A 22,942-nucleotide genomic window follows, 5' to 3' on the forward strand; every position below is an offset into this window, starting at 1 on the left:
AGTGGGGGGCAGCAGCAAGAGCTGTGAAAAGGTCCTGTGAAAAGGCACATTCTCTCCCAAGTCAGCCGCACAGCCAAAAAACCTGGTTACAGGCAAGAGCATTAATAAAATGCTTCATTTTTAACAAACCTGACAGAGACACAGATTGCAAAATGGGGAGATGGGTGCAGGTTGCTTTCTTTTGATAATTTTTACTTACTAATAATAGTTTTCTGTAATACAAGGACCTCAATTATTCCCCTCCAGAGCAACCCAAATGCAGTAATACATCATTAGCTTTGGCAGCTTCTGTTCCCTTGCTCTGATTAATTGTAACCTTTCCCAATATTTGATCGTAAATGAGAGAGTATGAATTGAGAAGCACAAATTAAATTAATGTGTCAAGGCAGCCTGCAGAGCCAGTGCTCCAGACAAATGTGAGCTGGGCTGAAACTCAATCTCCAGGAGAAAGCAAATGTCTGGGATGGACTGATGGCAGCACAAATCGCTTAGAGATCCTCTGTGAGTGAGAGGTAAAAATGATGTTGGTTCTCCTCCAGCTCACACTGGTGCAAGTTCCTGCTCTGAAGCAAGTGGAAGGAAATCAACATGTATCTGTGTATCTATACATCTAATATATAATTAATAAATTTATTGTATTTAATAAAACTATTAAAAATGAGGGAATTTTTTTTGGCTTTTTTTTTCTTTAATAAGGAAGAGTAACAGCAATAGTTTTGTGTTTCCTTGCTGTTTAAGGATGGTTTTGAGCTTCTTGGTAGGGACCCTCTGTTGCTGGCTGCAATCAGAGATTGAACTTCTTTTGCAAAAAAAAAAAGAAGCATGCCCCTGAGTGCAGGCTTATGTTTTAAAGAAGAATTTATCTCTATTTTTATCTGAAAATACAGAGAGCACTACCCTATTTTTCAGGAGATAAAACCAGAAGCTACATCTGGAAAAGCAGAGTGAACTGAATGAGAAGACAATAAAGTTCATGGAAAGACTTTTAAAAACCACACTGGTTTCAGGTCAGGCCTGACACATTATTGTGACCAAAGGAGAAATCCTGTTTGACTTTCCACATATAATACTCCTAAATACTTTCATAACTCCCAGAGTACCATTCTGGATGGATGGGATGGAGACAAATGGGAGATACCCAGGAAGCAGGGGACAGCTGCCTGCAGAGCACCTCAAACCAGAGGTAGGTGAATCCTGTGGTCATGTCTTGTATTTATTTATTAAGTCACTGCTGTTACCTAGAGGGAGAGCTCATTACTTCCTTAGATGCAAGGTTTTTTGTTTTGCCACGGGGATAGACAACATGCAGGTCAATACTAAGTCAGTTCACCTGTCTAATGAGGGACCCCATTTCCCATGATCCCTGCTCCTCCCTCTGCTCCTAATTATGATTTGAGCATTTCAGTTTGGGAACAATAAAGTAACACCTTGAAAAATGTTCTCACATACTCCACTAATTATGATTTTAAACACTGACCCTCTGGCAGCAACAAAAAGGATCTACAAATCCTGAGTAAACAAAGTCAGCTCACATTTGGAGTCTTTTACCATTCTGCTAAGCTGTTCTGCACACAAATAATGTACTGATAGAAATTAATCACCTGTGACCACATAGTTTTTTTCCAGATTATTCTTTCAGTTCAATGAAAGTATAGAAGTATCATTTTCAGTGCATTCCTCTGTGAGCTTTAGAATGAAAAGCTTGATGATCAATAGGATTCAACTTGTTATCATGCATTTTCAAGATGTCTGGTATTTTTTTGAGACAGGACAGACTTCTAAGTCTTTTAATCACTATTAAAATCCATGCCTTAATCCTGGAAAGATATGTACTTATGGACTAGACCAACAAAAATTCCTCTTTCCCAAAGCCCCTCATTTACCCTGCGGCATTCTGCTCATTTCAACCTCAGGTCAAATCAGCCAATTTCTCAGCGTTTCTATGTCACTGCACAATATAATAAAAGTACATTTAAACAATTACAAAGAGTCCAGGACTTGTCATTATCCACGATTCTTTTCAATCCCACAATACCTTGTTTATGGTTGAAAATGCCTTCATTTGTCACAGCACAGCAGTGTGTCCCTTGATAGCTGGCCCATGAGACATATCTAACAGAAATGTGCAACGGAACAAAAGGCAGGAAAAAATAATAACAAAAGTCAATGTATGCTTCCAGAGAAATAGTAAAAGCTGGTACAGAGTGGCCAAACTAGGATTGATGTACTCCAGAGAACAATACTCATTCTTCTTATTGAAAGCTACTCTTGTACGAGGACTCATTTCCACACAGTGACTGACATGTGCTTTCCTAATTTAGAAGTCTTATGATTCCCAGTGGATTTTAATGCTCAGTAATTTTCAGCTGAGTACCTTAAACGCATATATTGTAGTCAGTCACTCTCTATTATCTCATACACATGCACACATAAATAGCAACGTGGAGATGGAGGTTTGTGCAGGGAATTAGTCTGCAACAGCTCTGGGCAGATTAAAGAGGAAACCCCGCCCCCCCTCAGCCCCCCGACCCCCTGGAGGTAACTCAAATAATTTCTATCCCTAGCAAGTGAAAAGATTCCAGATTTGCAGAAGCAAATAGTCCTCTGGGTGCTCAGCTTGAGATAATTAATGGTATTAACTTTGTAGGAAGTGCTGGACATCCACAGGGAGAGAGGATTAAATAAGGCACCCATTAAATGAGACACCCTGAGTCTCAAGTTACTGCTGCAACTTCAGTTGTAAATTATTTTTTTCTGAGTTGATATTAGCACTATTTTAAGACAGTTCTATACTGTTCTATATTAAAGGATGCAGGTACTCTACTTCTATGCTTTCAATTAGAAAAAATAAATAGTGAAGGAAATACTATCAAGAATGAAAGGAATGATGTATCAGTAGGGAAGATAAAGTGAACAGAGAGATCAGAAAAACCTGCAGGAAACATCATAACATGGACAGTGAAACTGTAATTCTGAGTATTAGTAAATATGGACATTCCTATAGGTTGGGGTAACTGTAGGATAAGAACTGCAAGAATATGCAATTCTGTATTTATCCAAAGACTTAGCAAAGTGCTTGAAAAACACTTGGAAAATTGTTCTTATCAACTGGGCACCAAGTTACACCTTCTTTGCATTATAGGCCACATCCTCAGTGGGGTCTGCTGGGCAAAGCCTCAGGAAAAGAGATATAGCACAGCAAAGGGGACACTAAAATGTCTTGGATTTGCATGTATAGCTTTACTTTTAACTTTCTGAAACTGAGTTTTGTCCCCAACACTTGATGACAGCTGCAAAGCTGGCATTACAAACATACAGAATCAAAGCTGGAAGACACCTTCAAAGCCATCTAGTCCAACCAACACTTCCAGAGACGGTGACTCCACCACCTCCCAGGGCAACTTATTCCAATGCCTAACCACTCTTTCAGTGAAAACATTTTTTCAAGTATCTAATCTGAACCTCTCCAGGTACAACTTAAGGCCGCTTCCTCGTGTCCTTTCAGCTGAGATAAGGCAGAAGAGACCAACCCCATTTCACTACAAATCCTCCTGGGTAGCTGTAGGAGCAATAACATCCTCCCAGCCATGCCAGTTCCCTCAGCCACTCCTCCTAGGACATGTTTTCCTAACCTTCCCCAGCAATGTCCTTTCTGAAGTGAGGGGCCCTTAACTGAACACAGTGCTTGAGGTGCAGCACTTTCATTGTGACCTCAGCCGTGACCAAAACATGGTAGGCTGTGGTAGGGCTTTTCCGCAGTTCCCAGGCAAGACTTCTCACAAGACTGCAGTTTCTCACAAGTGCCTGCAATTACCGTGGATGTATTCTGATCAGTTTTTGAAAACAGCTTTTACTTGAAAAAAAACAGAGGCAAAATATTTTTTTTGGTCTAGAAACCAACTGATCTTGAGTTGGCTGCATCCAGAGCAGGATGCATCCATGAACCCTACAAAACTACATCAAGGAGGGGCTCCAGGAGGGTGCCTGCCCCAGGAGAGATGATTTTACAGCCCCAGAGGTGTCACAGTGACAAGTACGAATGGGACAGGAGGGGGACACGCCTGTGAGAGCACCACATACCACTGGAACAAGGTAATGACACTGAGGCTCTGGAGTCGACTCCCTGCCACAACTCCTCACTGCTATGTTTGCATTCAACACACTTCATTTTCCTACAATAGCATTCACTGCATTTCTTATTTCACTTCTAAAACACTGCAGGCTGTGCTGGCTCTGAGGAATTGCTCTATTACTATAACATTTGTAAAAAAAGATTGCTTTACAATGAATGATCAACGGCAACAGATGCTTCATTATTCATCCATTATTAATGGCACGCCTCTCATAAGAATATCTTTAGGATAAAACACAGGATCTGACCCATGTTGGCCAAGAAATGGTGCAAAATCTGTTTATTCGGTATGTCAAAATACCTTCAAAATGCAAACAAACAGATCTATAGATAAATGTATCTACAGCAAGTGCCTGCAAGATGAATATCATGCCTGTTATTATCACTGCGGGATCCCTGCCTTTCTATCTGGTTTTACTCTGCATTGCTGTAACTGAAGGGAAGCTATTTCCACAGTCTACAATAAATCACAAATGTGTAGAGTCTACCTTAAATTTTTATTTCTTACATATTTTGTCTTTTTTTTCCCCCACTCTGCATTGTGCAGGAAAGCTGGTCTGAAAGTCAATTCTTATCCTATTACCTATTGAGTTGCTGTCAGGCCATACTCTGTTTCCACATTAAAAATGAGAACTGATGCCTCTGAAACTGAAGGGTTTCTAGAGCTTACTGTTCATTACCTTCTTCAGGAAGTTTACCAGAAGCTCATTACACAGAACATGGAATGTTTATAAAGAGATATCTGCTCAATCCTCCTCCCTCTGGATAATCCCCAACGATCAATAACTGCATCTGAGGAATTCCTCAACTCAGATTTTTTTTTTTTTTCAGAGCCAAGAGACGTGGCCATGCAGACTTTGTGTTTTGCCACCTCCAGACAGCAGTTTGGAAATGATGGGCCTCACCTGCTCTCTGCCTCTGACTGGGAGGGAGATCCTTTATGCCTTATCTCTGAAACTGATATGGAAGTCTCCAGACCAGCGACAGAAAAGCAAACATAAAGTACACTAAACTGAATGAAAGAACCCACACATTTTAATCTTACTGCAAATCCAGAAATATGAATGCTACTTTGAGGTTTTCATTGTTTTCCACCTTCTAAATGCAAAAAATTGAAATGTTTTTTGGCTGCAGGAAGGTTTTGAGCAACTGGAGATGTTAGTGCGTCTCAGATGGCCACCACTGCCACCTTCCAAGAGAGGCTGATGCTGCGGGAGGTGGCTCCCATCCCCTCCTTCCAAGGAAGGATGCACACGTGAATTACTGAATTTTGCTGGGCCCATCCATACACTGTTTCAGGGAAGGGCCTCTCCAGGCGGCCCTCTCCAGGATGAGAAGTTTTATCTAAAATGGTCCAAAAGGACACTTCCAGCCTCTCAGAAAAAACAAAACCAAACAAACATCAAGGAAAAGAGTTTGCCAAGTAAGTGAGCGGCTAAGGTGACTCCCAGAAATCTTGCTCTGGAAACACCATGAGAAGCTGCTATGTGACTGTGTGTTTGAGCTGATTCGGCTCCTAAACTTTTAGACAATTATGTTAAAAAGCCACTTGTCTCCCAGAAGAAACACTTCTGCTGGAAAAACATGGCACCATCCCTCCCCAGTCTGCACTGACTGATTTTACAGCAGCTCTCAAGGCTGTCTCGTTGGGAAAACACCATCATGACAAGGAGTCTGTGAGAGAAGGCAAGATCTTCTCCAAGTACTTTCTGATAAATCTTATTTACCACTGAGGGGGAGATGCTGAGGCTATGCAGAGGTGAAGAAGTTGGCCACCATCTCTCAGCAATCAACAGCTCATGGATCCCCAAGACTCCTATCCTGCTCAGTGAAATGGTGCCAGTGACCCATCAGACTCTAACCCCTCTGTTTATATTTAAATATATGTATCTATATTTAAATTTAGCATATTTAGATCTGAGATTGCAGGTTCTTCTTAAAGGCTCAGTGTCAAAAATACACCATCAATTAGAAGATGATAATTAACAGAAAAGGACATCTCTGCCTGCTGACTCTGATTGCATTCACTGCTGTTTCCAGAGGCAGGGAGATTCATTAATTCATTCATTCCCCACTTCGTTACAGAATGACTCCAACAAAGCTGCTGATACAACTGGGAAATCAAAAGAGGAGCCAGGAAAGTGACTGCAAAAGAAGGCATTAAGGGAACATGTGTGGTGATGTCAAGTGGCGGGGCCAGAGTCAGCACTTTGGGAAAACAGAGACTGCAGAGTTGTTGGCTGAGAGGGAAATGAAATGTGCAGAAGGAGCTTGGATCCTAAAGGGAATATTTTATTACCAGAAAAAAACACCAATAGTTTCTGTTCTAATGAAATATGCTGTCCTACAAAATCTCTCATTTCATTCTCATTGTTTCCATCCTGTACTTAAACAGGCAATCACATAAAACTCGAAAGCTATTTAAGAAATAGGTAACCCCCCAAAATGTCAATTTTCTCAAATTTTGACCATAAGACTCAAAAAACACCCTGGAATTTTCTGTTTCAGCCAATCCGAAAGTTGTGTGTGCATCTGAGATGACTGTTTGCTTCACAAGGCCATAGAAAGGTTTCAGAAAGGTGACTTTAGGAAAGCCATGAGACTCAAATTGTTTGAGACAGCACAAGTGGATGACCAGAACATCTTTTTACACTCTACCCCTGTAATTCAGTCTCTGCACTCCTTGCATCTGCACCCTGTGCACCCATCCCCATGTAACCGTTCCCAGCCTCAAGCTCAGCCATACTGACAACCCTGGCTTTCTAAATTATTTCTACCTTCTTCAGGATAAAGGCAGGAAGATGTCCTGAACTGCTTTTAAAATGATTATGCAAAGCACAGTGGGCTGCATAATACCTTTTCCAATAAAACTCCCTTTTAGTGCTTTGATAGCAATCAGCTGTGTTATTATAACTATTCTTTCTCCTTGTATCACTCAGGCTGAATGTTTTAAATGGAAATAACATCATCTTGTTCCCTCGCGTTTCTTACTTGTGGTCTGTCCTCGCAAGTAACCAACGCTCAGGATGCCAAAAGCTGAAGGCTCAGCTCGCCCACATAAGAAACGTGATATGAATAAATCAGTGCAAAGTCCATGTGAGCTCCTTCTCTCTCACTAGCAGAGGCTCAGGCTGGAAAAGCTGGATCTGCACTGGAGCTGCCATGTAGTCCTTTATCTACTTGTGGTACCATTTTAAAAATCAGTTCATTCAGGATATGGATTCATTTTTTAGAATACCAAATATGCAGCTGGGTATCTACAGAGAAATTAAAAATCCCCATGTATATTTACTAGGGTGGCATGACACCTCTCTTATAGGGTTTGACTTACTGGAAAGGAGTTTCAAAACTCAAAGGAAATTCCAGAATTCTAAGAGTGGTATTCTAAGTGTCACCCTTAGCCTGGTTAGGACAAATCTCACTCCTGAGCACCCGGATCACAAATCACACCCAGAGCACAGCTGGGTACTCGTCATTTTGTACCTCCCCAAAACTCATCTTCAAAGCTCATCTCTCTTTTCCCCACTGCAGAGCTGTGTCATCTCAGTCTTGGGCTTTCTGGAGCATCATTTGGGTCCTGATGCAACTGTTGCTGGCTTCAGTAGGAGAACTCTGACCCAAGAAATGGACACTTTTTTCTGTTTCCTTCTACTGAAAATGGGAAGAATTGGAAAAATAACCCTCCATAGTGGCAGCACATCCAAGAGCAGGAGAGGGAGGACACAGTAGACTTTACTTAAGGAAACCCATTTCTTTGCAACAGAGGTGAGAGATGTTGCTTCCCTCCCTCTCCTCTGCTGCTACTATCTCCCATTTCCCAATGGAAACCAAAGTTTCATCAATATTTCCTAAGCCATGATTTTGTAAAGCTGGAAAAAGACTGAGCTTCACATTATCTGGTCTGAATCCAGCAAGACTTATGCTCATCAGAAAAGGAAAAGGAATCAAAGTTTTCCACTTGGAAAACCCCTGAGCCAATATTTGTAAATAAAGGCTAATTTAATTGCCAATATATGTATTTTTCAGCTTTCCAACTCGGAGAGAGCACAATCTCACTGGGATGAAGCAATCACACTGTTTAACATGCAAAATCACTGCTCGCCTACCAGCTTATTAATAGGTAGTTTTCTAATTCACAGGAAAAAAGCAAAGAAGGGCAATAATCTGAACACGAGCATCTGAAATGCTCCACTCAGCTCTGCTCCAGCAAACATAAGAAAAGACTTTTTCCTGTTTTTCCCCCCTCCAATGACAGCTTTCCAGTGCCGCTGGCATCCATCACATGTGCAGAGGCAAATGCTTCCACACTTGGTAATAATCAGAGGAAGGGAATTATGGAATGGGAGGAGGAACTGCAGGGTTTTTTTTTCTCTTGGCTAAAGGCATTCTTCAATCTGAAAAGCTGGAAGGGAACTCAATAGTAGCTTCCTTTTCCATTTCCACTTACCAAGCAGAGCCAGGATTCCCTGCAGTTCCTCCACATTACCCGTTATTCCTGGGCTCTCAGTTTTGCCATGCTTCAGCTCCATGTGCTGAGCTGGGGCTGGCTCCCAAAGGACTAATTCTATCAGCTCCTGCCTGTCCATTCCACACCACTCCTTACCTACTTATGCAAAACAACCTCCCAAACTTCATCTCAAACACATCTTCATTGACAACTCTGTGCCTACCTACACTGTCACCTTGGGTTATTCAAACCAAATTTATCCCACTCTCCCTTTTTGACTTGCAAGGTTTGCTGCAAAATAATACAAGACCTAAGAACGGTCCTCAACAGAAAACTCCTCGTGGGAGCAGATAAAAAGGATTTTCCTTAATGTAATCATGAACTGAAACGAATAAATACACAGCAGGGCAGTAGAGAGGCAAGCTTGGGCATTGCAAGGATTAGGTAGGAAATTTATATAAACTATGGTTATGAAGACAGAGTAAAGAGCAAGTACAAACACAAAAGACACAACCAGAATAAAGTATTAATAAATTATTAACAAGGCAGGTTTTAGGACAAGTGTTACACATTCTGTATCTCTATAAAATCAGCTTCTGAAAGTCTAAGACATTAAGGCTTAATCAGAGTACATTGTTTTACAGATGAGATATCACCAGTCAGTTAAATTGCAGGAATGGAAGTGGGGGTTTAATTCAAGCTTCTCTAGGGAGGAGATTTGTTTGAAAGAGGTCAATTAAGCCTTCCACTCCAGTTAATCCCTTCTGTTTATTTTTAAAAATCTGGAATAAGGAAAAAAAATTACAATAGGCCAGCAAAAAAAAAAAAAAAAAAATTACAATAGGTCAGCAAAGCAAATTTTTCCTATAGATGCACCAAAACAAAAACCTGCAGGTCATGTTTCTTTCAGCTGGGAGAAACACAGGCAGAAATTGCAATCAGTCTGCATTTCATATGAATGCATCACATGGAGATGATTCAGACCGAATTATTCTCCAAATTAGCTTTACGAAACACTCTCCTCCAAGGAAGGCAGCAGTGCTCAAATTGGTTTTGGTAGAAGTTAAAATATTAACTTACAATTCTCGTTTGGAATGAGTCTCTGTGGGGAAGAACAGAGGGCAGAAAAGAGTGGACCCTCAAAGAAACAATTTCCATTATTTTGCATTTTCCTTCAGAAGTCAGCAGCTGCCCTCAGCCCCTTTTCCCCACAGCCCTCAAGCTGTTAATGGCATTATTTACATATATTTCCCTCAAGCTTCTGAGTCACCACTGGTCATTTAGGTCAATATATTTGTTTTTTCTGCTCTTCTGAATATTGATGGGTTTCAATCTTTTTTTCCTCTCTTTCTTTGGTCCTACTGTCACTCCTTTCTGAGCTTCCCACAGCAAAGCAGCAAATGCCAGGCAAGCCCCACACTGTGCTGCCCATCTGCTTCCTGCTGCCTCCTTCCTCCTCGCCCTGTGATCCATCCGCTCCGCGGTGTGCCTCATCTTTGTGGAAAGGCCTTCTGGATGTTAAACACTACCCATCCTGCTGAATCAGAAAGAAAGGAAAAGCAGAATTATCCCCTTCCAGAGTAGCATTGTAGAGCTTTTTTCCCAGTGCTTTACCAGCACCAAGCTCTTTTTCACTGGGCAGGTGAGGAGCCACCACTGCGCTGTGACATCCCCCAACCAGGAAACCATTAATTTCCATTTCCTTGCCGAGACATCAATTGCATGGAAGGGTGCTCTCAGCACTGAAAAAAAAAAAAGCCCTGGTGGACGTGTCTACTATAAGGATGCAAGGAATAGACAATCCCTATAGGGAAAGCAGCACAAGCCAACAGGGTGGGAGAGGGAGAGGAGCCTGGAGTGAGAAATGCAGGAGTGGTGAGAGCAGGGCAGGAGGCACAAACACAGAAATCATATTGGGTTTCTCTGGGAAGACAAGAGCAGCACAGAAAAATCAATGTGAGTGGCTCCTAGTGGAGGGGAGGCTGAGCCAGAGGGGAGAGATGCAATAGAAAACTGAGCAAGGGAGGAGAGGCCAGGTAAGGAGGAGTTGAATCAGTCCAGAAGCCTTGACTTGATTCAGTATCAAAGAGGAAAGGCAGCCCAGCAGCTCTTAAACGGCAGGGAGGAGGATCTGATCAGCCAGGAGGTGAAGTGAAGGCAGCACAATTACTGTGGCAGCTGCTGCAGGTCTGTCCTCCTGGGTCTGCCTCTGTATTTCTCTCTCTGATCACTCAGAATGGAGTCAATTAGACACAGACCTGTCAGCTCCCCTCACAAATTCATAAAACTCCTTCAGGCTCAGCTCTTTACCCTAGCTCTTTTCTCGTGGAAGCAAGACTTTAGGAGATCAGTAACACCCCACCTCCATCCATGGCCTCAGGAACATTTCATCAATGCAGGAGCCATTTAGGGGTTCAGTTTCTGGTAAAGAACTTCCACCCCACTACAGTACATGTGCTTTGTCCCATGCTCTGCCTTCCATTAAAAGGAAAAATCAGCTTTCACAGCTGGCTCCATGGAAACAGCAACTCTGTAGTGCTGGCAATGCTTCAGGCTCGATGGGCTTGGTTCCAATGTGGAAATCTGCATTTCTTGATTGCAGAGTGCCAGGACCTCAGAGCCCAGCCAGATCTCCTCTGGCTTGATGGACAGCACCAGTGAAGTTCATGTGGGTCATATCTCACACCTGGCAACATCAGTGCAAGCCTACTGCTAGGGAATGCTTGGGACAGAGAAGGAGTAGGCAACACTTTTAACTCACACCTGTTGTTACCTCTGGCAATGCTGATGTGGATCCTGGACTATTGAAGTAGCTCATGGAGATGGAGGTAAGTGCTCAGCTTCCCTCCCAGAAACACTAAACATCCAGAAAATGTAAATTAAAACAGAACTCCTCCAATTCCCATTTTGAAAAACTTGCTTCCCCTTTGTGCTCTGCTGGACAGGGCCCCTCCATACCCTGGTGCATCCTCCAGCAAGGTCACAGCCACTGGCAAACCACAGCAACTCCTACTGCACTCCTAGGCTCCAAAGGAGGATAAATTGCTCCTATGGCTCCTTGAATCCCCTAATCTGAAGCTTTCAGACTATCGAAGAGGATACGCAGCAGCTGCACAACAGAGTGCAGGTAGAGAAGAGAGAATTTGCCCTCTGGCTTGGGAAAATTGGTCCCTGTGTAATAAAACACATAGCTCTTCTGTAATCATTTGTTCAGCTCCATAAATCCCAGGGCATACATCAGGCTGTGAGGAAGAGCAGCTCTGAAGGAATCTCTGCAGAAGAAAAAACCCAAACCTCCGTGACCACCTCCAGCACCAGGGCCCGTGGCTAGGGAGCTGTGCCAGGGGCCAGTCCCAGCACTCCAGGGGCTCCACATTCCTTTGCTGCCTCCAACTTCAAAGGAAGCTGCTCAGACATTGCTCTATAAATACCAGCAGAATGGGGCTCAGGGGCAGCTTGTGGTGAATATTAGGGAAATGCAAAATTCGACAATCCCTAATTGCCCTCCAATTCAACAGTACCTGTTTAAATTATTGTTATTACAGCAAAGATATTGAAATTGCTAACAAAAACACAACCGAGGGTTGCAGATGCTTTCCACCAGCAAACATTTTACTTGCTGCTGAATATTACCCCTCTCAACACAGGAACAACACCCATGGTGGCCAATAGCCAGTGATCAGAGGATCTGCAGGAGTGTGCCCTGCAAGCAAGGATGGAGCTGGTGAAGAAGGAAAAACTCATGAAGGAAAGGCTGAGAAGGGATTCACCCATTCTGCTAGGAATTATTAGAAACAGTTATAGAAAAGATGTGAAGAGAGACCAAAAGAAACATCCAACCATGTGCCAGATGAAAACTGAAATATGTCTTTTTAACAAAGAGGATGTGGCATATTTGTCAAAAATACTGTTTTGGAGAACATGAAAAACAGCTGGGGTGGAAGAAGCAAGCCCAGATCTTTGCAAGATCTTATTCAAGGCAGGGATTTAACAGAGTATCTTTGGGAGTCTCCTCACCACCCCCTCTAAAGACTCCTGTACCAGTGTCCCCCAGTGCCTCCTCCAAACACTGAGGCATGCACACAGACCTGGGCCAGCACAACTCAGGTTTTTCTATCCTTCTCTGTCCATCTTCCCCAGGTTTGTTGTTCAGAATCCCAGACCCAGGAATGGTGATGAATGCCTCCCTGCTGCAGTGGAAAGAAGAGGTATCTCCATCAGAACCACACCCAGTGGACCCCAAGGTGCTGGCCAGCAGCAGGTTGAAGACCCATCCCCATCCCATCCCGTGCTGGGCATCAGGAGCCCTCTGTATCCTGCAGGATGAGGCTCCATGGATTAGTCCTTGGCATTCTGTCTTGGGGAGTTATGCAGATGATTCAGTCCCATCAGCAACAATAAATTCAATGAGCAACGGTATTTCCACACACAGGGAAAAACTGAACGCATGGTAAAACCACCACTTGTGCAGACAGGGAAAAGATCTTTAGTCGACACAATGCCTTACACATCACTGAAGCTCAAGTAACTGCAAAATCTGGCCCAGAATATCTTTTACTTGGTTATGTGCTGGTACTGCAGAGGATTTTTTAAAATACATTTTTAAACCAGACACCCTAACACCATCAACCCTGTCTCCACTTAAGGAATTGTGCTGATGTAACTCTTCTGAGGGGCTTTGTCCGAATTTCATTTAACAGATGCCAAAGAGCCACACTTATTACAAAGACTGCAGGTTCTGCTCCTGGGGAAGAGCTGCATCTGCTGCACATCCCATGCAGTCCTACCCCAGAGGATTCACTGCCTATATGGAAAAGGCAGAGCAGGGAAACACTGAGTGGTACAAGCCTCATTCAGCTGCAGGGTGAACTGATTTGTCCCCATCACCTCAGGAGCCTGGGCTTGATTTCAGGCCTTTGAGACCCCTTCCTTTCTCATGTGAGCATTTCCACAGGAAATTACAAACCCAGAGGTGGAGACACAGATCATGTCTGATGCTGAGGGGGGCTTAAGCCCTGATGCTACACACACAGGCATAACTTTATTACAGCTGTTTGATCTTACAAGGGTTAATGAAGCCATTCTTGTGCTCAAAGAAAAGCAAGTAGCAAAGTTTGCAGGACCAAGGTCTAGTTTTCTTCCCTGAGGCAAAGAGCTGCTTATTTTGCCATTGGTTTTCCTGGAAAAGCAATAATTTTTTTTTGGAGCTGCCCTTTGCTGCAAGTTTTAACTATTTTGAACCTTTTCAAAATGCCACTGCTAGAGCCACTTCATAAAGCACCAATAAAATTAATATTACAAATGACTTTACGCATAATTCATGGCCTCTGGAAACCATTTCTTATTTGACTGGCAAACCAGGCAGTCATGCATTTTACATTGCTTTCTCATTTTCCTAGCTGTGCTGCACTGCTTTAGGAGCAGCAGAGCTGTGCTGCATGTGTCAGTCAGACAACACACAGGAGACACCCCAGTGCCAACGTCAATCCAGCGGGATCACCTGGGACAGGATGCAGCCATTTGCCATCTCACATTGGGGGAAAATCAGGGACTTACAGCAGATTTACAACCTCTCTAATTTCTGTTCAGGTACAAAATGTTCTACTTAATCTTCCTATTTGTTTCCTTTGGATGCATTAGCCTGAGAATATATGGCAGCAATGTTTGAAAAGTAGTGAATTTTATGCAAGTATTAGAGAAAACCCCTGGGAAACATTTAGCAGAATAAACTCAAGAAGTGGTATCAGAAACATGACTGAGAAAGCTTGTGCTATATACAGCTGTGGTATGAGCATTCACTTAAAGTAATTAAATTAAAGAGTTGAGATATCTCATAAGAACTGTCTACAATATGCCACAGAGGGAGATACGTAAACCAAATAGAAAAACCCAGATGAATATCTAAATCTCCTAACTGTTCAATCCTTTCAAAATAAATCCAGGTCAACATTATATTTTATACCCAATTAAATATGTTCAAGTTGATACTTATTAACAATCAGCCCTGAAGCCCCTGGTTAAAATAAGATGGACTGTAATTTTAAAATATTGGTTCAGACAGGCCATACTACCTAATTTGTGATTTATATCACACTTGTGGACAAGATCTCACATAGGGAGGACTTGAACCAGACATAAAGAGACTCCTGAAATCTTGAAGCTTGAAGGCTATTCTTAAAAACAGGGAAAAAGTGAAGAGAAAAAAAAAAAAAAAAAGGAAAAACCAGCTTTACTTAGAAGTTAGTATGGCAAAGCACTGCCCAGTGTCTCCAGCACCTCAAACTTGAACATCAGGCCTTACCAACATTCCCCTGAAGAAACCAATAAGCTGTATCCCTCTTATTCAGCTTTAAAACGCCTAGCCAATTCTTCTAATGTAGGTCACACCAGAAAGGGAATGTTGCAATTCTTTCTCAAGAGATCTGAAGAATGGAAACACAGAGTGGTTTAATTAACATTAAATAATCAAATTCAACTTCATATAATTAAATTTAATCACCTATCAGAGTTAATAGGCCAAAAATAACAAACGGCATGAGAAGAATGAGAAATCCAGTGCAAAAGGTCTCAGAGTCAATAACGTGCTTATTAATGTACTGAAGTTTGGCATATGTGCCAGCAGGAAAATGGAGTATTGAAGACCCAAACCCTTCTGAGCAAAAGGCTAACAGGAGTACAGCAGAAGAATCAAGTGGAAATTCAAGTCTCAAAAAACTTTTCAAGCAGAAAAACATCTAACTCTGGAAAATTTTGGTTTTTAATTAATTTCATGAAGATTGAAGAATGAAGGTTGAAAATAAGATTCCTGAAGCAAGGGAGAAAAAACACTTTGGAAGCCAAAGATACAATGTGATGTGCACATAACAAAAAGCAAAACTGATGATAAAGATTTTGCTGAAGTCATGCAACATATCCCTGATGACTACCGCAATGAGAGGTTGGTAGAATGTATCAGAGTAACACATGTAGGGAACATCAACTCTCACCTCAAAGATCCCAAAAGATACAAGATGCTAAAAAGAATAAGAGAAGAAGAATGGAGGCACTTGACAGTTTTGCTTGCTGTCTTTTTGCTGATGTTACATGGCATTTCTTTTAGAGTATTTGAATTTTTCTTGAATAAAGCAGTGATTTAAATTGCCAGAAAGCATTGTTTACATTCGGTTCAGTGCCATGTCCTAGAAATTAGAAACAAAATGTGGTAGTCCTGCTTTTTAAAGGTTAATTTGTCTTCTTTTCTGTAATACTTTTACCATTATACAGTGACATCAGACCACCTTTGTCATATCAAATACTAGCTTGAAACCGAAGCAGAGCTTATTCCCACTGAAACCGTAAGACGTGAGTATAAACTTCAAAATAAGACAAAAGAAATAAAAAGCTATTTGAGATTAGCAAATAACCATTTCTGATTCCACCTTTTGGCCTCAAATGCATTCAGTTTTTGAACAGGAATGGATTCAGCACCCTCAGCAGCCCACAGCACATCCTCCTCTAAATAACTGCGTTCCCCAAGGTGATCCCGAGCGGCAGGGAGTGCGGTGGGATGCTGCTCCCTGTACCGGGATGCCCCGAATCTCCCTGGCCCGGGCAGAGTTAATCCCCGCCGGGCTCAGCCGCTCCCCGCCCTCCCTGCGGGCGCTGCCTGGCAGATGCACAGCGGGGGAAACCGAGCCTCCTCCTGCCATTATCTCCCGCTCCCTGGGAAGGATTTAGCTCATTGAGGCTGCTGCTGAGAGCTCAGTTTACACGGGCTCCGTGCTCAGGAGATACGAGCCGCGGGTGTGCGTTTGTTTTGAACTCGGGTCGGGCGGGACCGCGGGGAATCGCCCACGTGTCCTCCGGAAAAAGGCGCAAAGCCGGAAGGAGCTCACAGGTTCCGAGGGTGACAAGATCTAATTTAGCTGTCAAACGTACTCATCTACCCCCCAGGATGAGACTCCACGGGGGGATTCTTCTATTGCTGTGTTCTCAATCTTGAAATGACAAATACTGAATCTCGCTCTGCCATCAGAAGCACACGGTACATCATCCCATGTGCCCACAAATACAGAAATATACATGCATGTACCTGCACATACCTGTATGTGCAGGTACATGCACATACACTCATGGCTGACTAGATGCCGCTTAAATCAGTTTTCCTGAGCCTAACCCTGTGGCTTGGCTTCATTCAACATTTTCACCCGTGAGGCATTGAAGACTGTAGTCAAAATAGATAGTGCTGAGATAATGTAGCTAGGACTTCCCTTTTGCTAACAGAAGGCAGACTGAAGGAACTGATAAGGAACTGATAAATCATGAGAACTGTCAAACTAGGGCTTCTGCATCCTGAATAATCAATAGGCCCTATGAACACAATACAATCATAAATCAAACAGTCCTGGGAAAAACAGGATTTAGCTGTCACGAACACTAAAGGTTAAAAAGTCAGAGCTGAGGAAGACAATCTTACTTCATCATTTTGGGACCCCACCCCATTAAAAAGACCACCGACCCATTTCAAAGAACAAACTACGCATGCTTGGTGGCTTTTTGGGCTAATTACCATACGAAGCGGAGAATGGGAGGTATCAAAGCTATGAATATGCATTTGTAGTTTGTGTATTCAATACTCCTGTAGATAAAAGGCCCTGTGATGATCTGTAAACTGCGCGTGTGTTTCTGGGAGCTATCCCACACGCTGCCCGGCGTCGTAATAAACATACACTTTCTAACTTTAAACTGTTAGAGAGTCTTTGTCCGTCATAGTTGGATATTGGTATTAGATCAATGTCCATAGTTTTTTAATAAATCACCCGTGTCAGAAGAGTATAAAGCCGTTGTGAAACCCCAAAATCAGATGTCCCATCACTTTGTTTCAAGACACAGATCTTAAAAAAAAAAAAAGAGCCAAATTCTCCTGACCCTTAGGATCTACTCAGATGCTTGGAGTGCAAAAAATGAAAATGCAAATCTTGCTCTGTTCCTCTCCAATACTGCCAAATGTTGTAACACTGCAGAAAAGCCCCTTTGCTGTGGCGACGTGCCCTCTACCACAGGCAGGTATTTCCATCCAAATCACCTCTCCCATGGCTGAGCCCCACAGAAACAGGAATGAGGGAGCCCTGCGAGCCCCAGCACTGCCAAGGCATCCCTGCAGCAGGAGCTGCTGCTGCGGCTCTGCAAAAGCAGCAATTCCCACGGCTGCCGTGTGGCTGGGTGCCTGCAAGCCCCTCCTGCGGAATTCACGTCTGATCAGCCGAGAGCTGACACAGAAGTGCTTTCTTTCAGTGCCACCACTTTATCTAGCTCCAAAAAAAAAACTCACAGCCTTACTACCATCAACACCTTCAGCTGATAAATTTGGCTGATCTGGGCCCATGGGTTCAAAAGTTCTCCAAGGGAGGGATGAGGATATAAACAGAGCATGAGTACTTAAGCCTCCTTAGGAAGTCGGGCTAAAAAGAGATTTGACTTTCTAAAGTGCCATGATACAGTCTGGTAAGATGGTTTCAAGCCATGGGTGCAGGGCAAGTAAGGGGACCACTACCTCTGAGCAGCAGTGAATGAACCCTTTGCACTACATAACCTGCAGACAGCTTGCAGGGGACATTTGAATAAGATATTTGAAGATAAGACATTTGAAAATATCGGGGAAAGGTGTCAGGCTGGGCTGGGGGGACCTCTACAACTCTAAATCGATCAGGTTGAAACAGACTGGATCAAAAGGCTGAGGACAACTGTGTGAGGCTGAACAAGGCCAAGTGCCAGGTCCTGCACCTGGGTCACAACAATCCCTTGTGGCACTATGGGCTGGGGAAGAATGGCTTGAGAGGTGCTCAGCACAGAGGGACCTCGGGGTGCTGCCTGACAGGCAGCTGGATATGAGCAGGTGGCCAAGAAGGCCAAAGGAATCTTAGCCTCTCTCAAGAACAGTGTGGCCAGCTGGAAGTGACTGTCCCCCTGTACTCAGTACTGGGAGGTCACATTTTGAATGACCTTCTGAATGACATTTTGAATGTTCAGTTTTGGGTCCCTCAGTCAAAAAGGGGCATTGAGGTGCTGGAGTGAGTGCAGAGAAAGGAAACCCTGGAGAAGGGTTTAGAGAATATGTCCTGAGATGAGGGGTTGAGGTAACTGGGGTTGTTTAGTCTGGGGAAGAGGATACTAGCAGTGCTGGGGGGGCTCCCTGCTCTCTACAGCTTCCTGAACAGAGGTTGTAGTCAGGTGGAAATCATCTCTCCTGCCATGTTTGAAGAGAAAGGATAAGAAGAAATGAGCCTTAAATTGGAGAGATTTCAGGGAGATTCAGATTAGACATCAGAAAAAATGTTTTTCCTAGAGCAGTGGTCAGACATTGGAATAAGTTGCCCAGGGATGTGGCAGAGTCTGTGAAGTGTTCAAGAAGGGTTTGGATATGTCTGGTGGTTTAGGGCTTTATGTGGTGGTGCTAGGTGGATGTTTGGACTGGCTGGGTGATCTCAAAGGTCTCTTCCAACCTTGATGATTCTGTTAAGCCAGAAAACAGTGGAAGAAGTATTAAAAATTTTTAAAAGGTGATTTTGCAGCCAAGAAGTTCTTACAGATTGTGAGAAGGCCCCAACACTCAATATGTTGGGGATGCTGAAATTCCAGATTTCTGCACTAAAGAGGAACGTGCTTTGTTACCCTGCCAGTATTATACATTCTTTCAGCATTGGAGACCTATTGATTTAGCAGCACCAGAGATATTTTAAAACATAGAATAATACAGTCAAGCTCTGAGAAACCAATGTCCTGATGCACAGTGTTTACCCCAGTCCCTGTGCACATGGGCAGCAACACCCATTCCATCAGGTTTGGGATGAGGTGCACTGGGAGGAGTCTCTCTCTCCAACAGGGCTGGGTATTCTCAGCTTCAGCAGAGGCCTGAGAGACAGCTCTCCCCTCTCCTCCTCCACACAGCCCCAAGGGAAGGAGATGAGAGCCATGGAATTAAATGAAAGTAAACAGAGGATCCTGCGGGGGACCAAAGCTTTGACCAGAGAGATGGCCCCCAAAGGTGGTGACAGATGAACCTTGGGTGGGTCTTCCTCAAAGCCTTCAATGCTTTCCTGGACAATTAAAACAGGCAATAAACTCCAAGTTTCCACTGGGAAGAGGAAGATCACTACAATATGTGATGGCATTACCCAGTCCCCACCTGTACTCAACATCCATGCTGGCTCCAGGATGCAGCACCACTGGCATCTCATCTTTCTCCTCCTTTTGCTCTTATTTTGTTTATAGAAACAACTTTGCACTCCCTGGTGCTATTTTTGTACTGTGCTATGACTCCTTCCCACCCAGTTATTCACATAATTACAGCCACCCCAAGATTATGTTGATGGTTTGAGTACCACGTTTGAACACAGGGAAAACAAACTGGAAGCTGGGCAGCGAGTGGTGTCTGTTCTCCCCAAATTAGAGAACAATTCTCTACAATTACAATGTCCCCGTCCCTGTTGTAATTAACACAGTGCAGTCAAAACCAGTTAATACAAATGGTGTTAAAAAGGTCTAATTTGTCTAAACAAGAGAGTCTGTTAGTGAATAAATTATATATTGTCCCTAGGAAACAAGACAACACAGGGAAAGTTGATATAAAAGCATTTTCTGAGCACTTTGGATGTTACCAGTCCCAGTGTCAGCTCCCAAGTGGAGACTGATGCTGGGTCTGTACATCCACAAATAATGTTGCACTCCAGCTCCACCTGGGTTTCTACCTGTCTCCCTCCACTCCTATGGAAAAACAAACTTTTTTCTTGTGAAATACTGACAGAAACAATGAAAATTTTGCAAAAAGTTTGTTGTGGAGTTTTCCTCTGGGGAAAAAAACCGAAACAAGCCAAGGTAAAACCAAACTGAACCAAAGACATTCAAGCTGGGAAAAAGTCTGGTAGGTGCCAGGAAAAGTGACAGCTCTTAGGGAGTGCTGTGTGTCCACAGGCAGCCAAAGAAGAGACAGCTAAGCAGCATTTTCAGAATTTTCCATTTTTGGGGAAAGCTGGATTCCAACAAAGTCCCTTTTCTTGTAGGTGCATACTTAAAATGAGGCTAACACTTCCTAGTGCCTCCCATTAAGGAAAGCATAAAATCATCCCAATGGAACTGATATTTTATCAGCCAACTCAGTGAGGCCATAATTATTGCAGCCCTCCTGGGCTGATAGCTACCAGCCTTTATAGGGCAGCAAGGAGATAAAGACCGCATTTATACATACATATAATCGCTTTATTTCTCTATTAAATATTCATTTGCACAGGATTTACAGAGTCCCTGTGCAGCAGCCACCACCCAGCGCCCGCTGTGCCGCTGGCAGCTCCCACACGGATGCCGTGAGCTTCACCGAGCACTTCACACTCCTCCTGCTTCTGCCTTCCTCAGCTTCCAAAAATACTTATTTTATTATCATCCTAGTTTGCTTCTTCTATCTGCACAGTAAACCCACTGGGGCCTCTATTTTGGATTTCTTTATCCTGAATATCAAAAAGCTTTAACACTGTTCTGGCTGTTTCTCAGCTTGTGGTGCTCTTGACCACACATTTTTTGGCTGTTGCCTTTCCAAGACCCCTCAGGATCAGTGACAAATGCCTAAAGGCCAGTTGCCACTCACTGTAATCACCACACTTGTGCTTCTATGGAGAGTGCACCAGTGGGAAAACCCCTTTCATTTCTAGGATGCCACCAGATATCTTACCAGATGATATCTTGGAAATCCTATCTTCCCCCCAAATTGCTCTGATCCTTTTTTGTTTTTCACAGAACAAATACAGACTCACAGCTTTGGCCTAAATTAACTAAGTGGGATTTGTACACAAGCTCAAGAACAAATACTGATTTGCAAAACGTTGCTAAGCCAAACAGAGGGACATTATTCTCATTATAACAACAAGCCTCTCCAAAGCACAGGAGTCGAAGCAATCCTCGCCCCAGCATTCTGCAGCAACTGGCTTTGCAGGGATAAATACAGCCTCGTGGGCAGTTCCATCTGCTGGTCCACCAGAAATGGCAACACTGGGGAAAAAAAAACCCATGAAAACTCCCTAAATCTATGTTTTACTCCAGAGATGACACATTCAGCTTCCCAGCTGGCTTCTAAGTCACTCAGCCTCCAAGATTTATGAGAAACAGCGCTTAAAAATACTTTTTACCATTAGCTGGAGGGGGAGAGGGGACAAGACAGTAAAAGAAAGAGCATCTGCTCTGAGACTATTGAAAAGCTCAAAGTTTATTGCACAAGGCTGTAAAGAGAGCTAACCACGTTATACAACAGAATATCCTGACAGCCTGAGAACACCGTTTTACACCAGAAGTCTCCTTCTCTAATTGCAGGCACTGGACATGCAGCAGCTCAACACAAATGCCCCTGGTTAGGAGGTGGTTCCAGATGAACTCAAGCAACACCTACAACTTGGTTTTGCACCTTGGCTTTGACTGACATGGCCCACACAACACCAGTCTCAGACTTTCACAGGACCCATGGGACTGAAGCACCCCACAGCCGTATGACATATGACATCCTCTGATGTACAAATGCATAATAAGCCCTTTTCTCCCCCTTCCCAAAACCTGGAAAATAACCAGAAATGGGATTTTGAAGGAAAAGAAGTGATGTTTCTAGGATGCAGTGAAATTAAAACAAAACCAACAGCAAACCCCCTACATCCGTATCTGGGTTCCCTGGAAAAATCACTTTTGATTTCAACAGTTTTGGGGCAAAGTGCAGCCTGTGCAAACAAAACTTTCTGCAAACAGGCTAAAAGCAGTGGTTAAGGGTGGATGTTGCTGAGCTCTGCCCTCTGTGGTTGCAGCTTGGCTGCAAAGCATGAAAATATGCACATTAAATGCCTCAAATGTTAAGATAAGCAAATACTTATTTGCCACAACTCTGAAGTTACTGCCAAAACCTCTGAAGATGGCTATGCTGAAAGCATGAAATCCCTCTACAGATCCTGGAACAACTCAGGTCGTTGAGTTTTCTATAGCTGCTGCCCTTTTCCTATGAAAGCATAAATTCTCCCTTAATTGAATTTGACAATTGAAAAGTAAAGAGATTTAAAATAACAAATGGTTCCCCAGCTCTCTCTGCAGCAAGGTTAGAAACACTTAAATGAACTTTAGCTTAGCTGCCAAACCAGAAAACCAACAAATAAGAAAGCACAGGGGACACCTGTGTTTATTAAGTTCATAACTCATCTTTCTCCACGAACAGCTCCATACTGTCAAACTTTTTTCCTCTTTTAATTGCAAAAAAAAGCAATGAAAACACAAAACTATTTGGCACTACAAGGACTGTGGAGGTACCTACAGAACTGGCCACAGAAGGCATCAACAAAATACCTCTGTAAAAATATCCAAGA

The 22,942-nt window shown here is 43.1% G+C and overlaps 1 protein-coding gene across 3 annotated transcripts in view; it reads right to left on the reverse strand.

Annotated features, from left to right (window-relative positions):
* PAK5 (p21 (RAC1) activated kinase 5) overlaps positions 1-22,942 on the reverse strand; it is a 94,427-nt gene that overhangs the window by 51,439 nt on the left and 20,046 nt on the right. The window contains exon 1 of one of the 3 annotated variants that reach the window (XM_083856341.1): positions 2,036-2,098. The exons of the other annotated variants lie outside the window; for them this stretch is intronic. The gene's annotated coding sequence lies outside the window, so the exon portion shown is untranslated. Of the gene's footprint in view, positions 1-2,035; positions 2,099-22,942 lie in introns of those variants that run through there. 3 annotated transcript variants of the gene reach the window in all.

This window comes from Zosterops lateralis (genome assembly GCF_965231275.1).
Source record: "Zosterops lateralis genome assembly, chromosome: 3".
In the NCBI taxonomy this organism is placed as follows: domain Eukaryota; kingdom Metazoa; phylum Chordata; class Aves; order Passeriformes; family Zosteropidae; genus Zosterops; species Zosterops lateralis.